At 46.8% G+C, this 5411-nt stretch overlaps 1 long non-coding RNA gene across 1 annotated transcript; it reads left to right on the top strand.

The window, feature by feature from the left end:
• On the top strand, positions 829–2782 carry LOC110433034. Its single transcript, XR_002450411.1, has 2 exons — positions 829–1951; positions 2567–2782. It is a non-coding gene; the product is annotated as an uncharacterized LOC110433034 (long non-coding RNA).

The following is a 5411-nucleotide window of genomic DNA, read 5'->3' as shown; positions in this document are numbered from 1 at the left end:
CCACCTCCGCGCCCGCGCCGCCGTCGTCTTCTGGGACTGGCCATCCACCGCCTGGATCTAATCCTCCCTCACCGGATCTGCGCTCTGCAGCTTGAGAGGAGTGGGAAACTGGACGAATCGAAGGACCGGAGGCCTAAGGAAAGGAAGCCGCGCCATGCCGCACTGGTCGGGGGAGCCTCCTCGGGGCAGCCGGCGGCGAACCTCCTCGGGGCGGCCGGCGGCGGCCGGAGTGGCGGCAGCTGCCGCGCGGGGCACTGCGGCAGGGAAGGGCCCCGACAGCAAGCCTCCTCGAGGCGAGGCGAGCGCAGCGCCGGGCAAGGGGAAGCAAGCCGCGCTGCGGCACGGGTGGGGAGGGTGGCGCGCGCGCGGCGAGCGCAAGGAGGACGGCTGGCGGCGGCGGGCAGGGATCTTGGCGACGGCGGCGAGGCTGGGAAGGGAGGGGCACGCGGAAGGATAAGGTAGGGCGCGGGTTTGGCTGGGCTGTTTCGCCCTTTTAGGTTAGTGGGCTTTGCCGAGGGTGCCGAGGGCACACTGAAGACATTTTTTTTTTTACATGAAATCATATATGTCACTAAGTTGATATGGCTTTCAAAAAAACGTCATAAACTGTTCGATTTAGTGACATTTCGATCATATGTCATGCTATAATCGTCATAAGATGATACATTTCTTGTAGTGAAAGCCTAAATTTTGGCCCATCAAAGAAACCCTAATGTGAACTCATCTGAGCCGTCCAAATCGATCCAACGGTTGTGATTCGTTTGGACCAGAAAATCCTCATATAAAAGGATGACACCCTAAACTTTTCCTCAGTCTCCCACTCCCTCTTCCCTGCTCCAGCCGCAGACCACTCAACAGGAGGAGAGGGCGGCCGTGACCAACTGGCCTGAAGCTCAGCGACCATCAATGCAGAAACGCACAGGCGCCGCCGCTTGCCATGCTGGCCCCGCGGTGGTGGGCAGCAAGGCCTCGGTAGCCCCACGTGGAGCCTCACGGCGCGTGGCCGACCTGGATGGCCCTACAGCGGCACTCAGCGCGAGCGCAGGGCTCATGGCGCGGCCGTGGCCATGGACAGCACGGAGGTCAGATCGGTGCGCGGCCTTAAGCGGACGCGAGCGGCACGGCCATGGCCCCGTTCCTGGCCCGTGCGCCTACGCTCGCTGCATGGGGTCCGCGCGACGCGGAGGCTCGGCCCCGACGTGCGCATCGACCACGACGCGGCCACGACCCCTGCGTGGAGGCTCGCGGATGAGTGTCGGCGGCTCTCACAGGTCGCCTGAGAGGAGACGATGGGTCTCAAAGACATGCTGGGTCGAAACCCTAGCGAGATAAGCAATCACGTCCCCCTTTTTGTCATCTCCTCTCTGACTGTAGATTGAGGTTGTGTTGTCTAGTTAATTGTTGTTCTAGATCTGGCATCATTGGTATACTCATGCATACTTGTAAGTGCTCTACCGGTTATGCCTCAGAGGCTTGTTAATTTGTCATTTACCCTACTAGATTTGTATGACAATTAGGAGGAATTTTGGATGGTAGGCAGCATGTTCAGTTCAGGCTACATTAGTCGTGTGCAGCAAAATTTTAGATGTAGAGGCTTAGGAGGAAATGTGTTATTAAAATATGCCTTAGCAGTCTACTGTGTGATTGATTGAACTTGAAACCTCAAAAAAATAAGTTGTAGATAAGCATCAGGTTCTATTTTACAAATTTATGTGCAATGTTTTTCTGCTGCAAGAATCTAAGTCTAAGTTCTGAAAACAACCCATTATTCTGTCAAAATGGTGCTGATTGTGGACTATTCTATTGTCTTAATAGGTTTCATACAAGTGAAAATGTCAAAAATTTTGGACTCCTAACTCAGAGAATATGGCTGGTGGCACTCTAGAGGATGTGCGCTAATGCTGATTTAGTTTAATTTGTGCTCTATGTGACACCGTGCTTAAATTACAAGGTGCGTGTTCACTTTATTTGTTGTCTGTTCTGCATTTCTGGAAAGGAGAAGTAAAACATTCAGAATGCTACTTTTGATGGTGCTAAGAGCTACCTCTTTCAACACTTAAGTAACAAATATTACAAGAATATAGGTAGAATGTGAGCTACCTGAATGAATGCTTATGGACTATTCATCAAGTATTTCTGAAAACTGAATGCATATATTTCTAGACAATGGACTGCCATTGGTATACAACATGGCTGTGAACTGTGAGTGTGATTATGGCCGTGGCTGAGTGTGAATTAACTGTCATCAAGTCCATATGTGAAACACTAAAAGAAGTGGGTGTTGGATGAATTATTTTGTGCTATTATATTATTAACTAGTGAAAGATTATCGTCTATCACCCTGAGTCCGCTACTATGTTACTGTATTCCTCTTGTAAGCATGAGATTGGAAGTTCAGTTTCATTCTAGTTTAAGCGGAGCTATTTTTCCATTATCTAAAAAATATAGATGCCACTATCGACTGCTGGCATGTGAAGTTTGTAGTTTCGTGTGAATTCTATTGTTCTACATGACTAATTCCATTTCATGAGTACAGATCTCTAATTCTGGTTGGTTTACTTCACAGGAACATTGAGGTGCCAATTTCAAATTTTGCAGTGTAGAAATCATGGCGAAGAAAATTGCTACAAGTGACATAAAATTTTCATGAGCCAAGTGAAGCGTGCATTCGTGCAGAATAGCTTTCTGCTAGCATTTTGTAATTGTAGCACTTGTGTTAAGTTATAGCTGATGTTAGTTTCATGTTTTGGATGATGGCAGAGAATCTGATACATTTTTCCTATGTAATTGTTGTTATCATATGCTGTTAAGATATATTTCTGCAATGCCTATGCTTCTAAATGTTAATGGGCTAACCAAATAAAAATAAGGCCCAGCATGTGAATTTGTGTGGGCTGTGGGCCGAAAAATCTAATTAATGTTGCTATAAAAAAATGGTCTGGTTAATTTGAGAAAAATGGACTGATTTTGCGGAAAAAATAGGGGCTCAAAGAACACTAAAAACTAAATGGGCCAAAGCCCTATTCTATTCAATATGTTATGACGAGTTCAGTATTGTCATTATATTAATGACAGGAGAACTAACGTCACTATATTAATGACGATGTCCTCTAGTCGTCACAGAAGCTGGTTAGTGACCCACCTTCTGTGACGACAGTCATTTCATCACTGTAGGTAGGCAGTGACAGGAAACAGACTCTTATCATCATAGTTTAATTGTCACAGAAGCCCACAATTCTTGTAGTGTATCTTGATATTCTTGAGCACACAGTACACATACTAAGAAGAAAAATGCAAAAAGGAAAGAAAGGAGAAAGCAGCATGGTTCCTAAGTTACAAATGAGGTGAACGATTAGTTAGGCAGAGGTAGAGTTGAAACAGAATGCAAAAAAATAAAATGAGAAGTATATATTACATAAATTATGAACAAGTTCCACTAGCGTTCAACTTGGTACTATCACTAGTGGAGACTAGGTCTTTGCCTAGTGCCCCAGGCACTCGGCAAAGAGCACTCAGCAAAAATTATTGGCAAAGACTTCTTTGCCGAGTGCCATTTGTAGGACACTCGGCAAAGACTTTGCCGAGTGCCGCCGTGGCACTCGACAAAGAAAAGGCACCGTCACGGTGGTTCCACCGTTAATGGTGGCTTTGCCGAGTGCCTCCCGTAGGGCACTCGACAAAGAAAATATTTTTTTAAAAAAAATCTTTGTTGAATGCCTCCTGCAGGGCACACGGCAAAGAAAATAATTCTTTTTGAAAAATCTTTGCCGAGTGCCTCCCGCAGAGTACTCGACAGAAAATATTTTTTTTAAAAAAATCTTTGCTGAATGCCTCCTGTAGGGCACTCGGCGAAGAAACTATTTTTTTTGAAAAATCTTTGCCGAGTGTCTCCCGCAGGGCACTTGGCAAAGAAAATATTTTTTTTAGAAAAATCTTTGCTGAGTGCCTGATTTTTGGCACTCGGCAAAGCTCAAAAATCCTGTATTTTTCCTCAGTTTTGCCGAGTCACAAGGCCTAGGCGCTCAGCAAATCGACCTAAAAATGTGTTTGTTTTTGTTTTTTTACATTCCATCACTATAAACATGAGATATCACATATATATCACATCCATCACCATATATATCACATTTATCACTATATATATCACAAATATCACATCCATCACCATATATATCACATATATCACAATCATTCGATCCATTACTCAGAAGAAGTCCATCACAGTTGTTTAAATAACACAAGTGCATGACAGCAAAATGCACAATTGACGCAGAGATTACCGAGATGTCCGTAAATATTCCTTTGAAAATAAGTAATCTTTCCAAACATGGCGTTTCTAAAGCGATAAACCCTTGTAAACAGACAGGAAATCTCAAAAAATTATGTACGGATGCTTTGGAGGCTAGGGCCTAGGGGACACGATTGGCAGTCGATGGAAGCCATAGTTGTCAAGCAACAGCAAGCTCCGTAGTACAGGGCAGCCCTCGAGCAAGGGTTCCAGAGTGGCAGTTGAGGCAGCCCTTGCAGATCGAGAATCGGAGCCCAGGGCCTGCCAGGTGCGCCAAGAGCACGCACAAGATTTGCCGACGGGGATGCACCATTCGAGGTCATGGAGATTGAGGTCGATGTGGCGCCAGCGGGACTAGAGGATCTGCGTGCTTTGGTGGGGAGAAGGGAGACGATGTCGCCCAGGGACGCCATTGGGGAGGCTTCTGATTCGGTCGGTGAGGCGTTGTTCCTCCTCCAGTCTTCTCTTTCTTTGCACTGTTCACCACATGGCCATGGCGCGGCGCGGTGGAACATTGGAGCAGTTTGCCATCTTTAACCATCTCAAGGCTCTGCATGTGCCAACGTGGGTGAGCACCTGATCACCAGACACCAGTGGATTTGGTGACTGTGCTCGACAACAGCGGGAGCATGTCTGACCCCAAGCTTGCGCTCCTGAAGCGCGCCACGAGGTTCGTGATTGAAAACCATGACCCCGTGGTCACCTTCTCGTCAGCTTGCAGGCTATTCCCGCACCAGATGATAATCACCTTCGGACAGCCGTAGTCGCTGCAGGCTGTCGACTCCCTCGCCTCCAATGGTGGCACCAACATCGCCGAGGGGGGAGGGGGTGCAGAAATCTGCCAGGGTGGTGGAGAACAGGCAAGCCAGAAACCATAGTGTAACACCAACCTGCTCTCTGACGAGTGGACTCCCACAACCTACCACCACGGTGGTAGAAACAGGAGGCCAAACACAACGGAGAAATATTTTTAATTTTCAAAACCACATTGGATTCCTTCAGGCAAAAAATGTTTTTCCAGTATTGATGAAACCTAGAAAAATGTAGCTGACACTTTTAATCATGTGCTTGCTACTACTTTTTATACCAACCCACTGAGCCATATCAAAATAAAAATAGTCCA

The sequence above is a fragment of the Sorghum bicolor genome, chromosome 2, assembly GCF_000003195.3.
Source record: "Sorghum bicolor cultivar BTx623 chromosome 2, Sorghum_bicolor_NCBIv3, whole genome shotgun sequence".
Lineage (NCBI taxonomy): Eukaryota > Viridiplantae > Streptophyta > Magnoliopsida > Poales > Poaceae > Sorghum > Sorghum bicolor.
Note: the sequence above shows the minus strand (reverse complement) of the source record. Positions and strands in the feature narration are given on the sequence as shown.